Below are 24072 nucleotides of genomic sequence, written 5' to 3'. Positions count from 1 at the left end.
CTGCCACAAATGAGCTACAATCCTATTCAATGAAAAATTGTCTCCGAAAGGCATCAAATCTGCTTCAAATGATACGTGGCTATCAGCACCATTATTCAACACACATGCTCGACTGTGCGCAGACGCCTGTGGCGTAGCTCTTGGGCCCTGAATCAGACGCAGTAGTTCCAACAAAAACTCTCCTGAACGGCACTGTGCCGAAAATTTCGCTACAGATCACCCTTGTCTTGCTTGAGCTTCAGGTAGACGCCGGTTTGCAGCCAGGAAGCGGACAGCAGCAACTTTCAACTAGTTTTGTAGTACTCAAACAACACAGTAAAACAGCATGCATCTTTTGCAGAACTGGAAAAACTCGACCGTGACAGGATTCGAACCTGCAATCTTCGGATCCGAAGTCCGACGCCTTATCCATTAGGCCACACGGTCACTGGCGCAATACGCTTCCCCAAACACACCTCATTATCGCCATTTGTGCACTTCCCGGAATGAATTTACCATCTTTGACGCAATTCTCCAATTTCAGTACTAAAAATGCGACGCTACTTCTTGCTGTGTCCCATCGCAAGTTACATTCAAGCCCTTATGACGCTCATCAAACAAGAGCTTGCAAATCAGCTTCAATCGCTTAGTGCCATCTCAGTCGGTTGTAGAACGTACCTCACCCTATGAGATACAATGGCGAGTTGCCGCTATTACCAAAGCGGCGGCGGCGCCGACGACGACGACGACGACGACGACGACGACGACAACCGCGAGGGTCTCTATCAGGGGTAGAAAATACATCACAAGAACTAAGTATTTCACGTCGGCATTCTCCGGAGACTCCCAAAAGCAGCAGTTTCTGGTGCCTACTTTAATAGCACCATTCGCACTATTCATTTGCGAGAGCATTTCTTAAATACCGCACCCATTTATAATTTGTTTCATCCTTGACCGCTTTTTTCGAAAGGGCCACGGTGGGAGGGGCTTTTACAAAATTCATTTGCCTCCTGTGAGGATCGAACTCACGACCTCTGGTTTACTAGACCAGCGCTCTGCCACTGAGCTAAGGAGGCGCCTCCTAGCGCGCTTTTCGGGTACTTTGTTCTTATGGACTAGTGAATCGGAGATCTTCAGCTGGAAACGCACCGCATTAGCGACCATTATTTGCATTTAGCTACCACAGCTGCTGCTTTCCTACACATCTCACACGATATCGATGTACACCTAAAATTCCAAAACAACACATTTATTTCATTTCAGAGTTACTTTCAGCTTCAAATACCATTCCTCTGATATTCATAAGAAGCTAGGCATCGTCGTAACCCGTTACGTTCATTACGCAAGGCTCACGAGAGGGGCGCAGGTTGCATCCGCGTAGACACAAAATTTTGCGCCGCCCAGCGTGGGGCTCGAACCCACGACCCTGAGATTAAGAGTCTCATGCTCTACCGACTGAGCTAGCCGGGCTCCACACAATGCTTTACGAGCCATACAATACTGATGGGACCTGCGACCATCTATGGAAGATCCTTTTGACTACAGCTTATTTCCTGCTGCCACAAATGAGCTACAATCCTATTCAATGAAAAATTGTCTCCGAAAGGCATCAAATCTGCTTCAAATGATACGTGGCTATCAGCACCATTATTCAACACACATGCTCGACTGTGCGCAGACGCCTGTGGCGTAGCTCTTGGGCCCTGAATCAGACGCAGTAGTTCCAACAAAAACTCTCCTGAACGGCACTGTGCCGAAAATTTCGCTACAGATCACCCTTGTCTTGCTTGAGCTTCAGGTAGACGCCGGTTTGCAGCCAGGAAGCGGACAGCAGCAACTTTCAACTAGTTTTGTAGTACTCAAACAACACAGTAAAACAGCATGCATCTTTTGCAGAACTGGAAAAACTCGACCGTGACAGGATTCGAACCTGCAATCTTCGGATCCGAAGTCCGACGCCTTATCCATTAGGCCACACGGTCACTGGCGCAATACGCTTCCCCAAACACACCTCATTATCGCCATTTGTGCACTTCCCGGAATGAATTTACCATCTTTGACGCAATTCTCCAATTTCAGTACTAAAAATGCGACGCTACTTCTTGCTGTGTCCCATCGCAAGTTACATTCAAGCCCTTATGACGCTCATCAAACAAGAGCTTGCAAATCAGCTTCAATCGCTTAGTGCCATCTCAGTCGGTTGTAGAACGTACCTCACCCTATGAGATACAATGGCGAGTTGCCGCTATTACCAAAGCGGCGGCGGCGCCGACGACGACGACGACGACGACGACGACGACGACGACAACCGCGAGGGTCTCTATCAGGGGTAGAAAATACATCACAAGAACTAAGTATTTCACGTCGGCATTCTCCGGAGACTCCCAAAAGCAGCAGTTTCTGGTGCCTACTTTAATAGCACCATTCGCACTATTCATTTGCGAGAGCATTTCTTAAATACCGCACCCATTTATAATTTGTTTCATCCTTGACCGCTTTTTTCGAAAGGGCCACGGTGGGAGGGGCTTTTACAAAATTCATTTGCCTCCTGTGAGGATCGAACTCACGACCTCTGGTTTACTAGACCAGCGCTCTGCCACTGAGCTAAGGAGGCGCCTCCTAGCGCGCTTTTCGGGTACTTTGTTCTTATGGACTAGTGAATCGGAGATCTTCAGCTGGAAACGCACCGCATTAGCGACCATTATTTGCATTTAGCTACCACAGCTGCTGCTTTCCTACACATCTCACACGATATCGATGTACACCTAAAATTCCAAAACAACACATTTATTTCATTTCAGAGTTACTTTCAGCTTCAAATACCATTCCTCTGATATTCATAAGAAGCTAGGCATCGTCGTAACCCGTTACGTTCATTACGCAAGGCTCACGAGAGGGGCGCAGGTTGCATCCGCGTAGACACAAAATCTTGCGCCGCCCAGCGTGGGGCTCGAACCCACGACCCTGAGATTAAGAGTCTCATGCTCTACCGACTGAGCTAGCCGGGCTCCACACAATGCTTTACGAGCCATACAATACTGATGGGACCTGCGACCATCTATGGAAGATCCTTTTGACTACAGCTTATTTCCTGCTGCCACAAATGAGCTACAATCCTATTCAATGAAAAATTGTCTCCGAAAGGCATCAAATCTGCTTCAAATGATACGTGGCTATCAGCACCATTATTCAACACACATGCTCGACTGTGCGCAGACGCCTGTGGCGTAGCTCTTGGGCCCTGAATCAGACGCAGTAGTTCCAACAAAAACTCTCCTGAACGGCACTGTGCCGAAAATTTCGCTACAGATCACCCTTGTCTTGCTTGAGCTTCAGGTAGACGCCGGTTTGCAGCCAGGAAGCGGACAGCAGCAACTTTCAACTAGTTTTGTAGTACTCAAACAACACAGTAAAACAGCATGCATCTTTTGCAGAACTGGAAAAACTCGACCGTGACAGGATTCGAACCTGCAATCTTCGGATCCGAAGTCCGACGCCTTATCCATTAGGCCACACGGTCACTGGCGCAATACGCTTCCCCAAACACACCTCATTATCGCCATTTGTGCACTTCCCGGAATGAATTTACCATCTTTGACGCAATTCTCCAATTTCAGTACTAAAAATGCGACGCTACTTCTTGCTGTGTCCCATCGCAAGTTACATTCAAGCCCTTATGACGCTCATCAAACAAGAGCTTGCAAATCAGCTTCAATCGCTTAGTGCCATCTCAGTCGGTTGTAGAACGTACCTCACCCTATGAGATACAATGGCGAGTTGCCGCTATTACCAAAGCGGCGGCGGCGCCGACGACGACGACAACCGCGACGGTCTCTATCAGGGGTAGAAAATACATCACAAGAACTAAGTATTTCACGTCGGCATTCTCCGGAGACTCCCAAAAGCAGCAGTTTCTGGTGCCTACTTTAATAGCACCATTCGCACTATTCATTTGCGAGAGCATTTCTTAAATACCGCACCCATTTATAATTTGTTTCATCCTTGACCGCTTTTTTCGAAAGGGCCACGGTGGGAGGGGCTTTTACAAAATTCATTTGCCTCCTGTGAGGATCGAACTCACGACCTCTGGTTTACTAGACCAGCGCTCTGCCACTGAGCTAAGGAGGCGCCTCCTAGCGCGCTTTTCGGGCACTTTGTTCTTATGGACTAGTGAATCGGAGATCTTCAGCTGGAAACGCACCGCATTAGCGACCATTATTTGCATTTAGCTACCACAGCTGCTGCTTTCCTACACATCTCACACGATATCGATGTACACCTAAAATTCCAAAACAACACATTTATTTCATTTCAGAGTTACTTTCAGCTTCAAATACCATTCCTCTGATATTCATAAGAAGCTAGGCATCGTCGTAACCCGTTACGTTCATTACGCAAGGCTCACGAGAGGGGCGCAGGTTGCATCCGCGTAGACACAAAATTTTGCGCCGCCCAGCGTGGGGCTCGAACCCACGACCCTGAGATTAAGAGTCTCATGCTCTACCGACTGAGCTAGCCGGGCTCCACACAATGCTTTACGAGCCATACAATACTGATGGGACCTGCGACCATCTATGGAAGATCCTTTTGACTACAGCTTATTTCCTGCTGCCACAAATGAGCTACAATCCTATTCAATGAAAAATTGTCTCCGAAAGGCATCAAATCTGCTTCAAATGATACGTGGCTATCAGCACCATTATTCAACACACATGCTCGACTGTGCGCAGACGCCTGTGGCGTAGCTCTTGGGCCCTGAATCAGACGCAGTAGTTCCAACAAAAACTCTCCTGAACGGCACTGTGCCGAAAATTTCGCTACAGATCACCCTTGTCTTGCTTGAGCTTCAGGTAGACGCCGGTTTGCAGCCAGGAAGCGGACAGCAGCAACTTTCAACTAGTTTTGTAGTACTCAAACAACACAGTAAAACAGCATGCATCTTTTGCAGAACTGGAAAAACTCGACCGTGACAGGATTCGAACCTGCAATCTTCGGATCCGAAGTCCGACGCCTTATCCATTAGGCCACACGGTCACTGGCGCAATACGCTTCCCCAAACACACCTCATTATCGCCATTTGTGCACTTCCCGGAATGAATTTACCATCTTTGACGCAATTCTCCAATTTCAGTACTAAAAATGCGACGCTACTTCTTGCTGTGTCCCATCGCAAGTTACATTCAAGCCCTTATGACGCTCATCAAACAAGAGCTTGCAAATCAGCTTCAATCGCTTAGTGCCATCTCAGTCGGTTGTAGAACGTACCTCACCCTATGAGATACAATGGCGAGTTGCCGCTATTACCAAAGCGGCGGCGGCGCCGACGACGACGACGACGACGACGACGACGACGACAACCGCGAGGGTCTCTATCAGGGGTAGAAAATACATCACAAGAACTAAGTATTTCACGTCGGCATTCTCCGGAGACTCCCAAAAGCAGCAGTTTCTGGTGCCTACTTTAATAGCACCATTCGCACTATTCATTTGCGAGAGCATTTCTTAAATACCGCACCCATTTATAATTTGTTTCATCCTTGACCGCTTTTTTCGAAAGGGCCACGGTGGGAGGGGCTTTTACAAAATTCATTTGCCTCCTGTGAGGATCGAACTCACGACCTCTGGTTTACTAGACCAGCGCTCTGCCACTGAGCTAAGGAGGCGCCTCCTAGCGCGCTTTTCGGGTACTTTGTTCTTATGGACTAGTGAATCGGAGATCTTCAGCTGGAAACGCACCGCATTAGCGACCATTATTTGCATTTAGCTACCACAGCTGCTGCTTTCCTACACATCTCACACGATATCGATGTACACCTAAAATTCCAAAACAACACATTTATTTCATTTCAGAGTTACTTTCAGCTTCAAATACCATTCCTCTGATATTCATAAGAAGCTAGGCATCGTCGTAACCCGTTACGTTCATTACGCAAGGCTCACGAGAGGGGCGCAGGTTGCATCCGCGTAGACACAAAATTTTGCGCCGCCCAGCGTGGGGCTCGAACCCACGACCCTGAGATTAAGAGTCTCATGCTCTACCGACTGAGCTAGCCGGGCTCCACACAATGCTTTACGAGCCATACAATACTGATGGGACCTGCGACCATCTATGGAAGATCCTTTTGACTACAGCTTATTTCCTGCTGCCACAAATGAGCTACAATCCTATTCAATGAAAAATTGTCTCCGAAAGGCATCAAATCTGCTTCAAATGATACGTGGCTATCAGCACCATTATTCAACACACATGCTCGACTGTGCGCAGACGCCTGTGGCGTAGCTCTTGGGCCCTGAATCAGACGCAGTAGTTCCAACAAAAACTCTCCTGAACGGCACTGTGCCGAAAATTTCGCTACAGATCACCCTTGTCTTGCTTGAGCTTCAGGTAGACGCCGGTTTGCAGCCAGGAAGCGGACAGCAGCAACTTTCAACTAGTTTTGTAGTACTCAAACAACACAGTAAAACAGCATGCATCTTTTGCAGAACTGGAAAAACTCGACCGTGACAGGATTCGAACCTGCAATCTTCGGATCCGAAGTCCGACGCCTTATCCATTAGGCCACACGGTCACTGGCGCAATACGCTTCCCCAAACACACCTCATTATCGCCATTTGTGCACTTCCCGGAATGAATTTACCATCTTTGACGCAATTCTCCAATTTCAGTACTAAAAATGCGACGCTACTTCTTGCTGTGTCCCATCGCAAGTTACATTCAAGCCCTTATGACGCTCATCAAACAAGAGCTTGCAAATCAGCTTCAATCGCTTAGTGCCATCTCAGTCGGTTGTAGAACGTACCTCACCCTATGAGATACAATGGCGAGTTGCCGCTATTACCAAAGCGGCGGCGGCGCCGACGACGACGACGACGACGACGACGACGACGACGACAACCGCGAGGGTCTCTATCAGGGGTAGAAAATACATCACAAGAACTAAGTATTTCACGTCGGCATTCTCCGGAGACTCCCAAAAGCAGCAGTTTCTGGTGCCTACTTTAATAGCACCATTCGCACTATTCATTTGCGAGAGCATTTCTTAAATACCGCACCCATTTATAATTTGTTTCATCCTTGACCGCTTTTTTCGAAAGGGCCACGGTGGGAGGGGCTTTTACAAAATTCATTTGCCTCCTGTGAGGATCGAACTCACGACCTCTGGTTTACTAGACCAGCGCTCTGCCACTGAGCTAAGGAGGCGCCTCCTAGCGCGCTTTTCGGGTACTTTGTTCTTATGGACTAGTGAATCGGAGATCTTCAGCTGGAAACGCACCGCATTAGCGACCATTATTTGCATTTAGCTACCACAGCTGCTGCTTTCCTACACATCTCACACGATATCGATGTACACCTAAAATTCCAAAACAACACATTTATTTCATTTCAGAGTTACTTTCAGCTTCAAATACCATTCCTCTGATATTCATAAGAAGCTAGGCATCGTCGTAACCCGTTACGTTCATTACGCAAGGCTCACGAGAGGGGCGCAGGTTGCATCCGCGTAGACACAAAATCTTGCGCCGCCCAGCGTGGGGCTCGAACCCACGACCCTGAGATTAAGAGTCTCATGCTCTACCGACTGAGCTAGCCGGGCTCCACACAATGCTTTACGAGCCATACAATACTGATGGGACCTGCGACCATCTATGGAAGATCCTTTTGACTACAGCTTATTTCCTGCTGCCACAAATGAGCTACAATCCTATTCAATGAAAAATTGTCTCCGAAAGGCATCAAATCTGCTTCAAATGATACGTGGCTATCAGCACCATTATTCAACACACATGCTCGACTGTGCGCAGACGCCTGTGGCGTAGCTCTTGGGCCCTGAATCAGACGCAGTAGTTCCAACAAAAACTCTCCTGAACGGCACTGTGCCGAAAATTTCGCTACAGATCACCCTTGTCTTGCTTGAGCTTCAGGTAGACGCCGGTTTGCAGCCAGGAAGCGGACAGCAGCAACTTTCAACTAGTTTTGTAGTACTCAAACAACACAGTAAAACAGCATGCATCTTTTGCAGAACTGGAAAAACTCGACCGTGACAGGATTCGAACTTGCAATCTTCGGATCCGAAGTCCGACGCCTTATCCATTAGGCCACACGGTCACTGGCGCAATACGCTTCCCCAAACACACCTCATTATCGCCATTTGTGCACTTCCCGGAATGAATTTACCATCTTTGACGCAATTCTCCAATTTCAGTACTAAAAATGCGACGCTACTTCTTGCTGTGTCCCATCGCAAGTTACATTCAAGCCCTTATGACGCTCATCAAACAAGAGCTTGCAAATCAGCTTCAATCGCTTAGTGCCATCTCAGTCGGTTGTAGAACGTACCTCACCCTATGAGATACAATGGCGAGTTGCCGCTATTACCAAAGCGGCGGCGGCGCCGACGACGACGACGACGACGACAACCGCGAGGGTCTCTATCAGGGGTAGAAAATACATCACAAGAACTAAGTATTTCACGTCGGCATTCTCCGGAGACTCCCAAAAGCAGCAGTTTCTGGTGCCTACTTTAATAGCACCATTCGCACTATTCATTTGCGAGAACATTTCTTAAATACCGCACCCATTTATAATTTGTTTCATCCTTGACCGCTTTTTTCGAAAGGGCCACGGTGGGAGGGGCTTTTACAAAATTCGTTTGCCTCCTGTGAGGATCGAACTCACGACCTCTGGTTTACTAGACCAGCGCTCTGCCACTGAGCTAAGGAGGCGCCTCCTAGCGCGCTTTTCGGGTACTTTGTTCTTATGGACTAGTGAATCGGAGATCTTCAGCTGGAAACGCACCGCATTAGCGACCATTATTTGCATTTAGCTACCACAGCTGCTGCTTTCCTACACATCTCACACGATATCGATGTACACCTAAAATTCCAAAACAACACATTTATTTCATTTCAGAGTTACTTTCAGCTTCAAATACCATTCCTCTGATATTCATAAGAAGCTAGGCATCGTCGTAACCCGTTACGTTCATTACGCAAGGCTCACGAGAGGGGCGCAGGTTGCATCCGCGTAGACACAAAATCTTGCGCCGCCCAGCGTGGGGCTCGAACCCACGACCCTGAGATTAAGAGTCTCATGCTCTACCGACTGAGCTAGCCGGGCTCCACACAATGCTTTACGAGCCATACAATACTGATGGGACCTGCGACCATCTATGGAAGATCCTTTTGACTACAGCTTATTTCCTGCTGCCACAAATGAGCTACAATCCTATTCAATGAAAAATTGTCTCCGAAAGGCATCAAATCTGCTTCAAATGATACGTGGCTATCAGCACCATTATTCAACACACATGCTCGACTGTGCGCAGACGCCTGTGGCGTAGCTCTTGGGCCCTGAATCAGACGCAGTAGTTCCAACAAAAACTCTCCTGAACGGCACTGTGCCGAAAATTTCGCTACAGATCACCCTTGTCTTGCTTGAGCTTCAGGTAGACGCCGGTTTGCAGCCAGGAAGCGGACAGCAGCAACTTTCAACTAGTTTTGTAGTACTCAAACAACACAGTAAAACAGCATGCATCTTTTGCAGAACTGGAAAAACTCGACCGTGACAGGATTCGAACCTGCAATCTTCGGATCCGAAGTCCGACGCCTTATCCATTAGGCCACACGGTCACTGGCGCAATACGCTTCCCCAAACACACCTCATTATCGCCATTTGTGCACTTCCCGGAATGAATTTACCATCTTTGACGCAATTCTCCAATTTCAGTACTAAAAATGCGACGCTACTTCTTGCTGTGTCCCATCGCAAGTTACATTCAAGCCCTTATGACGCTCATCAAACAAGAGCTTGCAAATCAGCTTCAATCGCTTAGTGCCATCTCAGTCGGTTGTAGAACGTACCTCACCCTATGAGATACAATGGCGAGTTGCCGCTATTACCAAAGCGGCGGCGGCGCCGACGACGACGACAACCGCGACGGTCTCTATCAGGGGTAGAAAATACATCACAAGAACTAAGTATTTCACGTCGGCATTCTCCGGAGACTCCCAAAAGCAGCAGTTTCTGGTGCCTACTTTAATAGCACCATTCGCACTATTCATTTGCGAGAGCATTTCTTAAATACCGCACCCATTTATAATTTGTTTCATCCTTGACCGCTTTTTTCGAAAGGGCCACGGTGGGAGGGGCTTTTACAAAATTCATTTGCCTCCTGTGAGGATCGAACTCACGACCTCTGGTTTACTAGACCAGCGCTCTGCCACTGAGCTAAGGAGGCGCCTCCTAGCGCGCTTTTCGGGCACTTTGTTCTTATGGACTAGTGAATCGGAGATCTTCAGCTGGAAACGCACCGCATTAGCGACCATTATTTGCATTTAGCTACCACAGCTGCTGCTTTCCTACACATCTCACACGATATCGATGTACACCTAAAATTCCAAAACAACACATTTATTTCATTTCAGAGTTACTTTCAGCTTCAAATACCATTCCTCTGATATTCATAAGAAGCTAGGCATCGTCGTAACCCGTTACGTTCATTACGCAAGGCTCACGAGAGGGGCGCAGGTTGCATCCGCGTAGACACAAAATTTTGCGCCGCCCAGCGTGGGGCTCGAACCCACGACCCTGAGATTAAGAGTCTCATGCTCTACCGACTGAGCTAGCCGGGCTCCACACAATGCTTTACGAGCCATACAATACTGATGGGACCTGCGACCATCTATGGAAGATCCTTTTGACTACAGCTTATTTCCTGCTGCCACAAATGAGCTACAATCCTATTCAATGAAAAATTGTCTCCGAAAGGCATCAAATCTGCTTCAAATGATACGTGGCTATCAGCACCATTATTCAACACACATGCTCGACTGTGCGCAGACGCCTGTGGCGTAGCTCTTGGGCCCTGAATCAGACGCAGTAGTTCCAACAAAAACTCTCCTGAACGGCACTGTGCCGAAAATTTCGCTACAGATCACCCTTGTCTTGCTTGAGCTTCAGGTAGACGCCGGTTTGCAGCCAGGAAGCGGACAGCAGCAACTTTCAACTAGTTTTGTAGTACTCAAACAACACAGTAAAACAGCATGCATCTTTTGCAGAACTGGAAAAACTCGACCGTGACAGGATTCGAACCTGCAATCTTCGGATCCGAAGTCCGACGCCTTATCCATTAGGCCACACGGTCACTGGCGCAATACGCTTCCCCAAACACACCTCATTATCGCCATTTGTGCACTTCCCGGAATGAATTTACCATCTTTGACGCAATTCTCCAATTTCAGTACTAAAAATGCGACGCTACTTCTTGCTGTGTCCCATCGCAAGTTACATTCAAGCCCTTATGACGCTCATCAAACAAGAGCTTGCAAATCAGCTTCAATCGCTTAGTGCCATCTCAGTCGGTTGTACAACGTACCTCACCCTATGAGATACAATGGCGAGTTGCCGCTATTACCAAAGCGGCGGCGGCGCCGACGACGACGACGACGACGACGACAACCGCGAGGGTCTCTATCAGGGGTAGAAAATACATCACAAGAACTAAGTATTTCACGTCGGCATTCTCCGGAGACTCCCAAAAGCAGCAGTTTCTGGTGCCTACTTTAATAGCACCATTCGCACTATTCATTTGCGAGAGCATTTCTTAAATACCGCACCCATTTATAATTTGTTTCATCCTTGACCGCTTTTTTCGAAAGGGCCACGGTGGGAGGGGCTTTTACAAAATTCATTTGCCTCCTGTGAGGATCGAACTCACGACCTCTGGTTTACTAGACCAGCGCTCTGCCACTGAGCTAAGGAGGCGCCTCCTAGCGCGCTTTTCGGGTACTTTGTTCTTATGGACTAGTGAATCGGAGATCTTCAGCTGGAAACGCACCGCATTAGCGACCATTATTTGCATTTAGCTACCACAGCTGCTGCTTTCCTACACATCTCACACGATATCGATGTACACCTAAAATTCCAAAACAACACATTTATTTCATTTCAGAGTTACTTTCAGCTTCAAATACCATTCCTCTGATATTCATAAGAAGCTAGGCATCGTCGTAACCCGTTACGTTCATTACGCAAGGCTCACGAGAGGGGCGCAGGTTGCATCCGCGTAGACACAAAATTTTGCGCCGCCCAGCGTGGGGCTCGAACCCACGACCCTGAGATTAAGAGTCTCATGCTCTACCGACTGAGCTAGCCGGGCTCCACACAATGCTTTACGAGCCATACAATACTGATGGGACCTGCGACCATCTATGGAAGATCCTTTTGACTACAGCTTATTTCCTGCTGCCACAAATGAGCTACAATCCTATTCAATGAAAAATTGTCTCCGAAAGGCATCAAATCTGCTTCAAATGATACGTGGCTATCAGCACCATTATTCAACACACATGCTCGACTGTGCGCAGACGCCTGTGGCGTAGCTCTTGGGCCCTGAATCAGACGCAGTAGTTCCAACAAAAACTCTCCTGAACGGCACTGTGCCGAAAATTTCGCTACAGATCACCCTTGTCTTGCTTGAGCTTCAGGTAGACGCCGGTTTGCAGCCAGGAAGCGGACAGCAGCAACTTTCAACTAGTTTTGTAGTACTCAAACAACACAGTAAAACAGCATGCATCTTTTGCAGAACTGGAAAAACTCGACCGTGACAGGATTCGAACCTGCAATCTTCGGATCCGAAGTCCGACGCCTTATCCATTAGGCCACACGGTCACTGGCGCAATACGCTTCCCCAAACACACCTCATTATCGCCATTTGTGCACTTCCCGGAATGAATTTACCATCTTTGACGCAATTCTCCAATTTCAGTACTAAAAATGCGACGCTACTTCTTGCTGTGTCCCATCGCAAGTTACATTCAAGCCCTTATGACGCTCATCAAACAAGAGCTTGCAAATCAGCTTCAATCGCTTAGTGCCATCTCAGTCGGTTGTAGAACGTACCTCACCCTATGAGATACAATGGCGAGTTGCCGCTATTACCAAAGCGGCGGCGGCGCCGACGACGACGACAACCGCGACGGTCTCTATCAGGGGTAGAAAATACATCACAAGAACTAAGTATTTCACGTCGGCATTCTCCGGAGACTCCCAAAAGCAGCAGTTTCTGGTGCCTACTTTAATAGCACCATTCGCACTATTCATTTGCGAGAGCATTTCTTAAATACCGCACCCATTTATAATTTGTTTCATCCTTGACCGCTTTTTTCGAAAGGGCCACGGTGGGAGGGGCTTTTACAAAATTCATTTGCCTCCTGTGAGGATCGAACTCACGACCTCTGGTTTACTAGACCAGCGCTCTGCCACTGAGCTAAGGAGGCGCCTCCTAGCGCGCTTTTCGGGCACTTTGTTCTTATGGACTAGTGAATCGGAGATCTTCAGCTGGAAACGCACCGCATTAGCGACCATTATTTGCATTTAGCTACCACAGCTGCTGCTTTCCTACACATCTCACACGATATCGATGTACACCTAAAATTCCAAAACAACACATTTATTTCATTTCAGAGTTACTTTCAGCTTCAAATACCATTCCTCTGATATTCATAAGAAGCTAGGCATCGTCGTAACCCGTTACGTTCATTACGCAAGGCTCACGAGAGGGGCGCAGGTTGCATCCGCGTAGACACAAAATTTTGCGCCGCCCAGCGTGGGGCTCGAACCCACGACCCTGAGATTAAGAGTCTCATGCTCTACCGACTGAGCTAGCCGGGCTCCACACAATGCTTTACGAGCCATACAATACTGATGGGACCTGCGACCATCTATGGAAGATCCTTTTGACTACAGCTTATTTCCTGCTGCCACAAATGAGCTACAATCCTATTCAATGAAAAATTGTCTCCGAAAGGCATCAAATCTGCTTCAAATGATACGTGGCTATCAGCACCATTATTCAACACACATGCTCGACTGTGCGCAGACGCCTGTGGCGTAGCTCTTGGGCCCTGAATCAGACGCAGTAGTTCCAACAAAAACTCTCCTGAACGGCACTGTGCCGAAAATTTCGCTACAGATCACCCTTGTCTTGCTTGAGCTTCAGGTAGACGCCGGTTTGCAGCCAGGAAGCGGACAGCAGCAACTTTCAACTAGTTTTGTAGTACTCAAACAACACAGTAAAACAGCATGCATCTTTTGCAGAACTGGAAAAACTCGACCGTGACAGGATTCGAACCTGCAATCTTCGGATCCGAAGTCCGACGCCTTATCCATTAGGCCACACGGTCACTGGCGCAATACGCTTCCCCAAACACACCTCATTATCGCCATTTGTGCACTTCCCGGAATGAATTTACCATCTTTGACGCAATTCTCCAATTTCAGTACTAAAAATGCGACGCTACTTCTTGCTGTGTCCCATCGCAAGTTACATTCAAGCCCTTATGACGCTCATCAAACAAGAGCTTGCAAATCAGCTTCAATCGCTTAGTGCCATCTCAGTCGGTTGTAGAACGTACCTCACCCTATGAGATACAATGGCGAGTTGCCGCTATTACCAAAGCGGCGGCGGCGCCGACGACGACGACGACGACGACGACAACCGCGAGGGTCTCTATCAGGGGTAGAAAATACATCACAAGAACTAAGTATTTCACGTCGGCATTCTCCGGAGACTCCCAAAAGCAGCAGTTTCTGGTGCCTACTTTAATAGCACCATTCGCACTATTCATTTGCGAGAGCATTTCTTAAATACCGCACCCATTTATAATTTGTTTCATCCTTGACCGCTTTTTTCGAAAGGGCCACGGTGGGAGGGGCTTTTACAAAATTCATTTGCCTCCTGTGAGGATCGAACTCACGACCTCTGGTTTACTAGACCAGCGCTCTGCCACTGAGCTAAGGAGGCGCCTCCTAGCGCGCTTTTCGGGTACTTTGTTCTTATGGACTAGTGAATCGGAGATCTTCAGCTGGAAACGCACCGCATTAGCGACCATTATTTGCATTTAGCTACCACAGCTGCTGCTTTCCTACACATCTCACACGATATCGATGTACACCTAAAATTCCAAAACAACACATTTATTTCATTTCAGAGTTACTTTCAGCTTCAAATACCATTCCTCTGATATTCATAAGAAGCTAGGCATCGTCGTAACCCGTTACGTTCATTACGCAAGGCTCACGAGAGGGGCGCAGGTTGCATCCGCGTAGACACAAAGTTTTGCGCCGCCCAGCGTGGGGCTCGAACCCACGACCCTGAGATTAAGAGTCTCATGCTCTACCGACTGAGCTAGCCGGGCTCCACACAATGCTTTACGAGCCATACAATACTGATGGGACCTGCGACCATCTATGGAAGATCCTTTTGACTACAGCTTATTTCCTGCTGCCACAAATGAGCTACAATCCTATTCAATGAAAAATTGTCTCCGAAAGGCATCAAATCTGCTTCAAATGATACGTGGCTATCAGCACCATTATTCAACACACATGCTCGACTGTGCGCAGACGCCTGTGGCGTAGCTCTTGGGCCCTGAATCAGACGCAGTAGTTCCAACAAAAACTCTCCTGAACGGCACTGTGCCGAAAATTTCGCTACAGATCACCCTTGTCTTGCTTGAGCTTCAGGTAGACGCCGGTTTGCAGCCAGGAAGCGGACAGCAGCAACTTTCAACTAGTTTTGTAGTACTCAAACAACACAGTAAAACAGCATGCATCTTTTGCAGAACTGGAAAAACTCGACCGTGACAGGATTCGAACCTGCAATCTTCGGATCCGAAGTCCGACGCCTTATCCATTAGGCCACACGGTCACTGGCGCAATACGCTTCCCCAAACACACCTCATTATCGCCATTTGTGCACTTCCCGGAATGAATTTACCATCTTTGACGCAATTCTCCAATTTCAGTACTAAAAATGCGACGCTACTTCTTGCTGTGTCCCATCGCAAGTTACATTCAAGCCCTTATGACGCTCATCAAACAAGAGCTTGCAAATCAGCTTCAATCGCTTAGTGCCATCTCAGTCGGTTGTAGAACGTACCTCACCCTATGAGATACAATGGCGAGTTGCCGCTATTACCAAAGCGGCGGCGGCGCCGACGACGACGACGACGACGACGACAACCGCGAGGGTCTCTATCAGGGGTAGAAAATACATCACAAGAACTAAGTATTTCACGTCGGCATTCTCCGGAGACTCCCAAAAGCAGCAGTTTCTGGTGCCTACTTTAATAGCACCATTCGCACTATTCATTTGCGAGAGCATTTCTTAAATACCGCACCCATTTATAATTTGTTTCATCCTTGACCGCTTTTTTCGAAAGGGCCACGGTGGGAGGGGCTTTTACAAAATTCATTTGCCTCCTGTGAGGATCGAACTCACGACCTCTGGTTTACTAGACCAGCGCTCTGCCACTGAGCTAAGGAGGCGCCTCCTAGCGCGCTTTTCGGGTACTTTGTTCTTATGGACTAGTGAATCGGAGATCTTCAGCTGGAAACGCACCGCATTAGCGACCATTATTTGCATTTAGCTACCACAGCTGCTGCTTTCCTACACATCTCACACGATATCGATGTACACCTAAAATTCCAAAACAACACATTTATTTCATTTCAGAGTTACTTTCAGCTTCAAATACCATTCCTCTGATATTCATAAGAAGCTAGGCATCGTCGTAACCCGTTACGTTCATTACGCAAGGCTCACGAGAGGGGCGCAGGTTGCATCCGCGTAGACACAAAATTTTGCGCCGCCCAGCGTGGGGCTCGAACCCACGACCCTGAGATTAAGAGTCTCATGCTCTACCGACTGAGCTAGCCGGGCTCCACACAATGCTTTACGAGCCATACAATACTGATGGGACCTGCGACCATCTATGGAAGATCCTTTTGACTACAGCTTATTTCCTGCTGCCACAAATGAGCTACAATCCTATTCAATGAAAAATTGTCTCCGAAAGGCATCAAATCTGCTTCAAATGATACGTGGCTATCAGCACCATTATTCAACACACATGCTCGACTGTGCGCAGACGCCTGTGGCGTAGCTCTTGGGCCCTGAATCAGACGCAGTAGTTCCAACAAAAACTCTCCTGAACGGCACTGTGCCGAAAATTTCGCTACAGATCACCCTTGTCTTGCTTGAGCTTCAGGTAGACGCCGGTTTGCAGCCAGGAAGCGGACAGCAGCAACTTTCAACTAGTTTTGTAGTACTCAAACAACACAGTAAAACAGCATGCATCTTTTGCAGAACTGGAAAAACTCGACCGTGACAGGATTCGAACCTGCAATCTTCGGATCCGAAGTCCGACGCCTTATCCATTTTTTTTTTTCTTAGACGCCTTAACCACTTTTTTTTTTTTCGGTACCGGGAATCGAACCCGGGCCTCCTGGGTGAGAGCCAGGTATCCTAGCCACTTTTTTTTGTTTTTTTTCTCTAACCAACTTTCCTTTTTTTTTTTTTTTTTTTTTTTTTTTTTTTTTTTTTTTTACCGGGAATCGAACCCGGTCCTCCTGGGTGAAAAAAATGGCTCTGAGCACTATGGGACTCAACTGCTGTGGTCATAAGTCCCCTAGAACTTAGAACTACTTAAACCTAACTAACCTAAGGACAGCACACAACACCCAGCCATCACGAGGCAGAGAAAATCCCTGACCCCGCCGGGAATCGAACCCGGGAACCCGGGCGTGGGAAGCGAGAACGCTACCGCACGACCACGAGATGCGGGCCCTGGGTGAAGGCCAGGTATCCTAGCCACTTTTTTTTTTTTTTTGCGCTCTGCCACTTTTTTTCCCGCCTTAAACATTCTTTTTCTTTTTTTACTTTGTTTTTTGTTCCTTTGGTGCCCAGTATTAAGGTCTTTTAATTAATTTATTTTTTTTTTTATTTTTGTTTTTTTTAAGGCATAAACGCGTGAATAAAGAAAAAGAAAAATAAGCAAAAGAAAACAGCAGTGTAGAAACTCGACTCATCAAGATTGGTATCTACACCAAGATTCGCGTGAGAAAATTAGCATATATCAATCTATAATCTCGTTTTTGTTCAAGCTGATGATGCTGAATGTGCAGAAATGTCAAAAAATCTTCTACGCTCCGGTCTTCGTGGGTCAGAATATAGAAAACTGTATTTCCCATTAACCAATTGGCAGCATTTCTTTTAGTATTGGGGTAGGGGACGCCCTCCGGATTGAGTAGGTTAGTCGGTGTGATGGCATTATCGGAAGTTCTAAGTGCTAACATGCGCCGAATGCAGCACCATACGTCGTTGACCGTTTCACATGTAAACCTGTGTTCCTCGGTATCGAGGACGTTGCAGGTAGTGCAGTTTGGCGTTTCCGCCAAATGTACGGCGTGCAACTTAGAATTCGTCGGCAGCTTCCTATTAACAGCAAAGTACCATACGGCTCTCACCTTAGTCGGTAATCGGGGATCATGAATATTCTTCCAAATCGTATTCCAGTCATACTGTTGAAGTTTCCCTTCGATGCTGTTTCTGGGTTTGCCGTCAATCATGGCCTTGTACACGTCTTTTACTGTTAGCGTACCGTTGTGGAGAAGCGTTCTCGGAATGTAGCTGTATTCAATGAGAAAATGTTTGAGGTGCGAAAGCTCCGTCGGGAGGTGGTGCACGTCTATAGGTGGATCCAGACTGGGCGGGATTATTTCATTCAGAAGGTGACCCACTAGATTACTCGGAAATTCTTTCCACAGTCGGTATGTCTTGCAAATATACAGTGCTTGTGCTTTACAGTAGATATCGGTAAGGTTGAGACCACCTTTGTTGGCTGGTAACGTCAGCGTTTCATATTTAATTTTGAAAATATGACCCCTACTAACAAAATGGCCGAGCGCTGCTAGCATTCGTTTCGCTATTGCTCGTGGTAATGGCAATATTTGGGCGACATAGTTCACTTTGGACGTGATATATGTATTGGCGAGCTGTACCTTCTGCATTTCGTCCAGATTCCGTAGACTGTGTTGGTGGAGGCACGCTCGCATGTTCGTCAATATGCGTCTGTAGTTGATAGCAACTGTTCGTCGGATATGGCGCGTGTATACTATGCCGAGGCTTTTCAGTGTGTCAAGGCGTTTCAGGTGTTCTCGAGCTCCAATGTCATCTCCGCGTCCGATCGGCAAAATTCCGGACTTCGCCATATTGATTTTAGCGCCTGAAGCAAGTTCATACTTCTTCGTAATTTGGAGCGCAGTGTCTAGTTCTTGGTCACTCCTGACTAGGAAGCCGACATCATCAGCGTATGATTTACACGTGACTTTGTGGTCGTGTATGTGTAATCCTTGCAGAACCTGGGTTAAATTGAACAGGAGCGGTTCGATTGCTATTGCAAACAATACCATGGACATTGGGCAACCTTGTCTTACCGAGCTACGAACCTTGATTGGGCTACTGAGTTGGCCATTTATCTGGATTTTAGAGCTACCATTCGTGAGCACGGAGTTGAGCATGGCTATAAAATTCGGAGGAAAATTCATTTTCCGCAGGACACGGAAAAGGTATGAGTGGCTCACTCTGTCGAATGCTTGTTCGAAATCGAGTGATACGATGGCGCATCGGAGTCTGCAAGTCGCCGCTATGGAAATGACATCCCTGTAATCACTTAAGGTCTGATATATCTTTCTATGCTTGCCAACACACGTTTGGTAGGATCCTGTAACTGTGGTAATTACGGAGTGCAGCCGTTGCATGATGACGCGGGCGAAGATTTTGTAATCGCTGTTCAATAAGGTGATAGGTCGAAGATTGCCAATTCCCTTGCCTCCTGGCTTTTTGGGGACCAGGACCACCGTCCCCTCACAGAACTCTTCTGGGAAGGGGGCACTGGGATTCATGAGTTCATTGCATATGCACGTCAGCTTCGTTGCCATTTTTTGTCGAAAAATGTGATACAGTTCGACAGGTAGTCCATCAGGTCCGGGTGATTTGTTCTTTGGACCTCTCAGTATGGCGTCCACCACTTCGTCCTCCATTATAGCGGTAGTGAGGGTGCCGGCTTCATCCGAACTGAGTCTACCTGTTATCCCGTCGATGACTTCCCTTTGCGCCACGTCATCCGTTGGTGTGGTGGCCAACAACTCTGTGTAATGCTTGTAGATTTCGTCCTTGATCTCGCTCTGGTTGGTCAATAATCGACCATCAGTAGTTGTCAGTTTAGTAATTATTTTCCTATTGTTCCGTTTATTTTCGTGGATCACATGATATATAGAGGTCGCTTCGTTCTGAACGGTGTTTTGCAAACGAGTCCTAATGCGGCAACCCTGAAGTTGTTGTCGTTTTAAAGTCAATAGTTTGGCTTGTATTCGTTTAATTTGTGCATAATTGTCTATTATCGTCACATCAGGCTTATGCAAGTCTCGGAGACACTGAAAATAAAATTCCACAGTTGCCTTTTGCCAGGCAGCCTTCTCGCGAGAGTAGCGTTTCAAAGTTTTCGTTATAGCAGGTTTGGCGCACTTGATCCACCAAATGAGCGGCGAGTTGTACTGCGGGAATCGTTTTTCACAGTCGTCCCACGTAGTGTTAAATGCTACGTGGCACGCCGGATCTAATAAATGAGCAACATTAAGTTTCCACTGTCCCCTGGCTTTGTAGGTTCCTTGTTTCGCCAAATTAATGGTACAAATATACGCGGCATGATCAGAAAATATGGTGGGCCAGATTTCGGATTGTAGGACATTTGGCTTCAAACCAGCTGTTATATAGATGCGGTCTAAACGGCTCGCAGAATGGCTAGTGACGTGTGTGAAACCGGGCGCGTCACCATGCTGATGTTCCCACGTGTCAATAAGCCCCAACTCAGTGATGATGGTTTCAAGCTCCAGTGATGTAGTAAAGTTCGGCGTTTGGTCTTTCGGACGGATAACACAATTAAAATCCCCGGCAAATATTATGTGATCATGACCCGTTCCGAACAGCGGAACTATCTCGTCTTTGAAGAAGACTGCTCGCCGCTGTCTGTTACCAGATCCGGAAGGTGCATAAATATTAATGATTCGGGTGTTATTGACGGTGCCAGCTATACCTCTACAGTTGGGTAGTTTCTCAACGTTGCGGATTAGTATACCTTCTTTATATAATATAGCCGTTCCAAGTTCTGTATTGCTACCGGGGTTAACAATAGCGTTATAGCCCGGTATGTGCTCTAGGTCAATATCTGTCACTTCTTGTAACAATACGATATCGATGTCGGCTGCATAGACAGCGTCCTGGAGATTCCGCAAATTCAATGCACTCCGGATCTTATTAATATTTAATGTTGCAATCCGGTAAGCTTGTAAGCCCGCCAAATTTGCTTGAACGTAAGTGTGTAAAATAACTGACTGCCTATCGTCCTAGCGATCTAGATATATTTTGTCTCTTCTAATGATCGCATGTTCAGTTAATAGAAATCTGCGTCATCATTGGTGCCAGTTCCCCGTGATGGGGGGCGTTGCTGTTGGTTAGAGTCCCCTTCGCTAAGTCTAAGGTCCGGTGCAGCATTGTCTTCCGTCATGTCTTGATCTTGATCTTCATCGTCGTGATCATCAGCCCAGTTTGGGGAACGAGTGTCGTTTCGGTTCTCCTTGAATCGTGGGCAAGCGTCTGTAGGTTGCGGCTCAGGTACTATGTCACTCTTTGCAGTCGGCTGTGTAGGCGCGGAGGACACAAAGTCGTCAGGTCCACTGTCGGATGATGCTCCTGTCCGCGACTTCTTCAACGGTTTGCGATTGCCGTCCTGTGGTGCTGGTGGTACGTCGGTCATTTTTTGTCTCACCTGTTTGATCTTGTCTCGCATGACAGGGGCAGTTTCGGCCGCTCCCTGGTGAGCAATCCTGCGCTTTTTAGTGTCCTTGGTATGATTGTCGATTTGTCTATCTGCTGCCACTATACCGTCGAGACCAGCCGCTGAACGGTTCTCACCAGCGACAGTTATGTTCAGGGAGCCTGTCGGAGAGCTGTTACGCGCAACGTCGGCGGAGGGGCAATGTTCTTGTTGTGCTGGTTGTGCAGGTACGATGACCTCCTGGCCGGCTTCCGGTTCGGTGATGGTCATTTGACAGTCAATTAAGTCGCTCTCGGAAGCAGGTCTCTCGGTCGCTTTGTTCGTGGACGAGATCGTGCGTACCGCCGCAACGTATGTCAGCGGCAGCTGTGACATGGCGTGTGGAACTCCTGCCTCTCCGGTCGGTATTTGTGTTACTCGCCTTTGCAGGCACTGAGCACGAACGTGTCCTGCAGAACCACAACCCGCGCATGTTCGCGGTTGCCCCTCGTATATCACGATAGCTCTGTAGCCACAGACACTGACATAAGACGGGATATGCTTGACCATATCGATTTTGAGCTGTCGAACACCATTCAAAACTTGAAATTTATGTGCAGAGGACCACCGCTCGGCAACATTACTAATGATAGTTCCATAAGGCTTCAAAACGGAATTAATTTGTTCAGCAGTTATCTCAAATGGCAGTTCGAAAACGCGAACGGTCCGCACACCAAAACCAGCATGAGACACTTGAACCTCGCCCACATTGCCATCAGAATGCTTAAACTTGAAAGTACCTCCACAGGATTCAACAAGTTGGTCGCATTTAGTCGCACTCCTGAGCTTCAAATACACCGTACTACTGCAGATCGATGAATGAATGCCAATAATATCATCACCCGTTAACTTTACTGTCTCCTCAAGAAATCTCTCTATTTCAAATGAGGTAGGTCTCGCAAAACTGTTGTCGAAGACAAATTTCAACGTATCTTTTCGTACTAACTCAGCCATTACCACTTTCAAGAGGGAATCGTCGACAGATAGAAGAGAAACGCTCTACAGCGTTTAACTCACCACAAACAGCGCTCGGCCAACAGCAGCGGCGACGTAAACACGGCATATCCGCACGGCACGGCCGCCAAGGCTAGACTGTATCCATTAGGCCACACGGTCACTGGCGCAATACGCTTCCCCAAACACACCTCATTATCGCCATTTGTGCACTTCCCGGAATGAATTTACCATCTTTGACGCAATTCTCCAATTTCAGTACTAAAAATGCGACGCTACTTCTTGCTGTGTCCCATCGCAAGTTACATTCAAGCCCTTACGACGCTCATCAAACAAGAGCTTGCAAATCAGCTTCAATCGCTTAGTGCCATCTCAGTCGGTTGTACAACGTACCTCACCCTATGAGATACAATGGCGAGTTGCCGCTATTACCAAAGCGGCGGCGGCGCCGACGACGACGACGACAACCGCGAGGGTCTCTATCAGGGGTAGAAAATACATCACAAGAACTAAGTATTTCACGTCGGCATTCTCCGGAGACTCCCAAAAGCAGTAGTTTTTTTTTTTTTTCTTTATTGTGATTTCATTCCCCTGCCCCATACGGGCAGGGGAGGGCTGTCAGCAGCACAATCCGCCGCTCTTCAGCCGAGTGATATGACAATTAAAACAAGAATAAAATAATACATACATAAGGAGGTAAAAAGGGGGAACATAAAACAGAGTAAGGGGAGAAAATGGAGGTAAAAATACACTGATATGTAGACGTTCATTGGGGACAGTTAAAAAAAGTCACCAGAAAGTTAAAAAACACAGTTGGCGATTCTTAAAACACATAGAAGTCACTGGATGCGCAGGCACAGGTTAAAAGTCGGCCACAGTATTAAAAACACTCCGAAACAACACACTTAAAACCCACTCGGAGCACACACGACGAAGAATAAAACTACCAGGTGGGACCTGCCGAGGGAAAGGGCAGAGAGGATGGAAAAGGAGGGGAGAGCATGGGGCAGCTGGGGAAGCGGCGGGAGGAAGGGAGGAGGGGTAACCGTGGGGTCACGAAGAGGCAGGAGACACATGGGGCGGGAGAGGAAAAGGGAAGACAGGGCAGGAGGGAGCGCAGAGACACTGAAAGAAGGCACAAGAGATGGAGGGGGAGGGGAAATCCGCTCAGAAGGAGGGAGGGGGAGGAGAGGGAGCCCTGAGGAGGAGGCAGGAAGAGGGGGTTAGAGTTGGTAGGAAGGGTAGATGTCAGGGCGAAGCTCATCATCCGGGAGCGGTAGACGGTGGAAGTTGTGTTGGGAAAGGAGATGGAGGGTGTGGAGATGGAGAGAGGGAGGGACACAACGGTAAAGGCGCGGCAACTGGTCGGGAGTGGAGAGGAAGGGAGAATCCAGGGGGTGAGGGGGATCAAGGCGACGGACA

The 24072-nt window shown here is 47.7% G+C and overlaps 33 non-coding genes across 33 annotated transcripts; all 33 read right to left on the bottom strand.

Moving 5' to 3' along the window:
- Positions 1–353: 353 nt before the first annotated feature.
- On the bottom strand, positions 354–426 carry Trnar-ucg (transfer RNA arginine (anticodon UCG)). The gene has a single exon. It is a non-coding gene; the product is annotated as a tRNA-Arg (tRNA).
- A 557-nt stretch (positions 427–983) lies between these two features.
- Positions 984–1055, bottom strand: Trnat-agu (transfer RNA threonine (anticodon AGU)). The gene has a single exon. It is a non-coding gene; the product is annotated as a tRNA-Thr (tRNA).
- Positions 1056–1376: 321 nt separating this feature from the next.
- Trnak-cuu (transfer RNA lysine (anticodon CUU)) lies at positions 1377–1449 on the bottom strand. The gene has a single exon. It is a non-coding gene; the product is annotated as a tRNA-Lys (tRNA).
- A 439-nt stretch (positions 1450–1888) lies between these two features.
- Trnar-ucg (transfer RNA arginine (anticodon UCG)) lies at positions 1889–1961 on the bottom strand. Its single transcript has one exon. It is a non-coding gene; the product is annotated as a tRNA-Arg (tRNA).
- A 560-nt stretch (positions 1962–2521) lies between these two features.
- Trnat-agu (transfer RNA threonine (anticodon AGU)) lies at positions 2522–2593 on the bottom strand. Its single transcript has one exon. It is a non-coding gene; the product is annotated as a tRNA-Thr (tRNA).
- A 321-nt stretch (positions 2594–2914) lies between these two features.
- Positions 2915–2987, bottom strand: Trnak-cuu (transfer RNA lysine (anticodon CUU)). The gene has a single exon. It is a non-coding gene; the product is annotated as a tRNA-Lys (tRNA).
- Positions 2988–3426: 439 nt separating this feature from the next.
- Positions 3427–3499, bottom strand: Trnar-ucg (transfer RNA arginine (anticodon UCG)). The gene has a single exon. It is a non-coding gene; the product is annotated as a tRNA-Arg (tRNA).
- A 536-nt stretch (positions 3500–4035) lies between these two features.
- Positions 4036–4107, bottom strand: Trnat-agu (transfer RNA threonine (anticodon AGU)). Its single transcript has one exon. It is a non-coding gene; the product is annotated as a tRNA-Thr (tRNA).
- A 321-nt stretch (positions 4108–4428) lies between these two features.
- On the bottom strand, positions 4429–4501 carry Trnak-cuu (transfer RNA lysine (anticodon CUU)). Its single transcript has one exon. It is a non-coding gene; the product is annotated as a tRNA-Lys (tRNA).
- A 439-nt stretch (positions 4502–4940) lies between these two features.
- Positions 4941–5013, bottom strand: Trnar-ucg (transfer RNA arginine (anticodon UCG)). Its single transcript has one exon. It is a non-coding gene; the product is annotated as a tRNA-Arg (tRNA).
- A 557-nt stretch (positions 5014–5570) lies between these two features.
- Trnat-agu (transfer RNA threonine (anticodon AGU)) lies at positions 5571–5642 on the bottom strand. The gene has a single exon. It is a non-coding gene; the product is annotated as a tRNA-Thr (tRNA).
- A 321-nt stretch (positions 5643–5963) lies between these two features.
- Trnak-cuu (transfer RNA lysine (anticodon CUU)) lies at positions 5964–6036 on the bottom strand. The gene has a single exon. It is a non-coding gene; the product is annotated as a tRNA-Lys (tRNA).
- A 439-nt stretch (positions 6037–6475) lies between these two features.
- On the bottom strand, positions 6476–6548 carry Trnar-ucg (transfer RNA arginine (anticodon UCG)). Its single transcript has one exon. It is a non-coding gene; the product is annotated as a tRNA-Arg (tRNA).
- Positions 6549–7108: 560 nt separating this feature from the next.
- On the bottom strand, positions 7109–7180 carry Trnat-agu (transfer RNA threonine (anticodon AGU)). The gene has a single exon. It is a non-coding gene; the product is annotated as a tRNA-Thr (tRNA).
- A 321-nt stretch (positions 7181–7501) lies between these two features.
- Trnak-cuu (transfer RNA lysine (anticodon CUU)) lies at positions 7502–7574 on the bottom strand. The gene has a single exon. It is a non-coding gene; the product is annotated as a tRNA-Lys (tRNA).
- Positions 7575–8013: 439 nt separating this feature from the next.
- Trnar-ucg (transfer RNA arginine (anticodon UCG)) lies at positions 8014–8086 on the bottom strand. The gene has a single exon. It is a non-coding gene; the product is annotated as a tRNA-Arg (tRNA).
- A 545-nt stretch (positions 8087–8631) lies between these two features.
- Trnat-agu (transfer RNA threonine (anticodon AGU)) lies at positions 8632–8703 on the bottom strand. Its single transcript has one exon. It is a non-coding gene; the product is annotated as a tRNA-Thr (tRNA).
- A 321-nt stretch (positions 8704–9024) lies between these two features.
- On the bottom strand, positions 9025–9097 carry Trnak-cuu (transfer RNA lysine (anticodon CUU)). Its single transcript has one exon. It is a non-coding gene; the product is annotated as a tRNA-Lys (tRNA).
- A 439-nt stretch (positions 9098–9536) lies between these two features.
- Positions 9537–9609, bottom strand: Trnar-ucg (transfer RNA arginine (anticodon UCG)). Its single transcript has one exon. It is a non-coding gene; the product is annotated as a tRNA-Arg (tRNA).
- A 536-nt stretch (positions 9610–10145) lies between these two features.
- Trnat-agu (transfer RNA threonine (anticodon AGU)) lies at positions 10146–10217 on the bottom strand. The gene has a single exon. It is a non-coding gene; the product is annotated as a tRNA-Thr (tRNA).
- A 321-nt stretch (positions 10218–10538) lies between these two features.
- Positions 10539–10611, bottom strand: Trnak-cuu (transfer RNA lysine (anticodon CUU)). The gene has a single exon. It is a non-coding gene; the product is annotated as a tRNA-Lys (tRNA).
- Positions 10612–11050: 439 nt separating this feature from the next.
- Trnar-ucg (transfer RNA arginine (anticodon UCG)) lies at positions 11051–11123 on the bottom strand. Its single transcript has one exon. It is a non-coding gene; the product is annotated as a tRNA-Arg (tRNA).
- Positions 11124–11671: 548 nt separating this feature from the next.
- On the bottom strand, positions 11672–11743 carry Trnat-agu (transfer RNA threonine (anticodon AGU)). The gene has a single exon. It is a non-coding gene; the product is annotated as a tRNA-Thr (tRNA).
- A 321-nt stretch (positions 11744–12064) lies between these two features.
- Positions 12065–12137, bottom strand: Trnak-cuu (transfer RNA lysine (anticodon CUU)). Its single transcript has one exon. It is a non-coding gene; the product is annotated as a tRNA-Lys (tRNA).
- Positions 12138–12576: 439 nt separating this feature from the next.
- Trnar-ucg (transfer RNA arginine (anticodon UCG)) lies at positions 12577–12649 on the bottom strand. Its single transcript has one exon. It is a non-coding gene; the product is annotated as a tRNA-Arg (tRNA).
- A 536-nt stretch (positions 12650–13185) lies between these two features.
- Trnat-agu (transfer RNA threonine (anticodon AGU)) lies at positions 13186–13257 on the bottom strand. The gene has a single exon. It is a non-coding gene; the product is annotated as a tRNA-Thr (tRNA).
- A 321-nt stretch (positions 13258–13578) lies between these two features.
- Positions 13579–13651, bottom strand: Trnak-cuu (transfer RNA lysine (anticodon CUU)). The gene has a single exon. It is a non-coding gene; the product is annotated as a tRNA-Lys (tRNA).
- Positions 13652–14090: 439 nt separating this feature from the next.
- Trnar-ucg (transfer RNA arginine (anticodon UCG)) lies at positions 14091–14163 on the bottom strand. The gene has a single exon. It is a non-coding gene; the product is annotated as a tRNA-Arg (tRNA).
- A 548-nt stretch (positions 14164–14711) lies between these two features.
- Trnat-agu (transfer RNA threonine (anticodon AGU)) lies at positions 14712–14783 on the bottom strand. Its single transcript has one exon. It is a non-coding gene; the product is annotated as a tRNA-Thr (tRNA).
- Positions 14784–15104: 321 nt separating this feature from the next.
- Positions 15105–15177, bottom strand: Trnak-cuu (transfer RNA lysine (anticodon CUU)). The gene has a single exon. It is a non-coding gene; the product is annotated as a tRNA-Lys (tRNA).
- A 439-nt stretch (positions 15178–15616) lies between these two features.
- Positions 15617–15689, bottom strand: Trnar-ucg (transfer RNA arginine (anticodon UCG)). Its single transcript has one exon. It is a non-coding gene; the product is annotated as a tRNA-Arg (tRNA).
- A 548-nt stretch (positions 15690–16237) lies between these two features.
- Positions 16238–16309, bottom strand: Trnat-agu (transfer RNA threonine (anticodon AGU)). Its single transcript has one exon. It is a non-coding gene; the product is annotated as a tRNA-Thr (tRNA).
- A 321-nt stretch (positions 16310–16630) lies between these two features.
- Trnak-cuu (transfer RNA lysine (anticodon CUU)) lies at positions 16631–16703 on the bottom strand. Its single transcript has one exon. It is a non-coding gene; the product is annotated as a tRNA-Lys (tRNA).
- Positions 16704–24072: the final 7369 nt, after the last annotated feature.

Source organism: Schistocerca nitens, chromosome 8 (genome assembly GCF_023898315.1).
Source record: "Schistocerca nitens isolate TAMUIC-IGC-003100 chromosome 8, iqSchNite1.1, whole genome shotgun sequence".
NCBI lineage: Eukaryota > Metazoa > Arthropoda > Insecta > Orthoptera > Acrididae > Schistocerca > Schistocerca nitens.
This window is presented reverse-complemented; position numbering and strand designations above follow the sequence as displayed.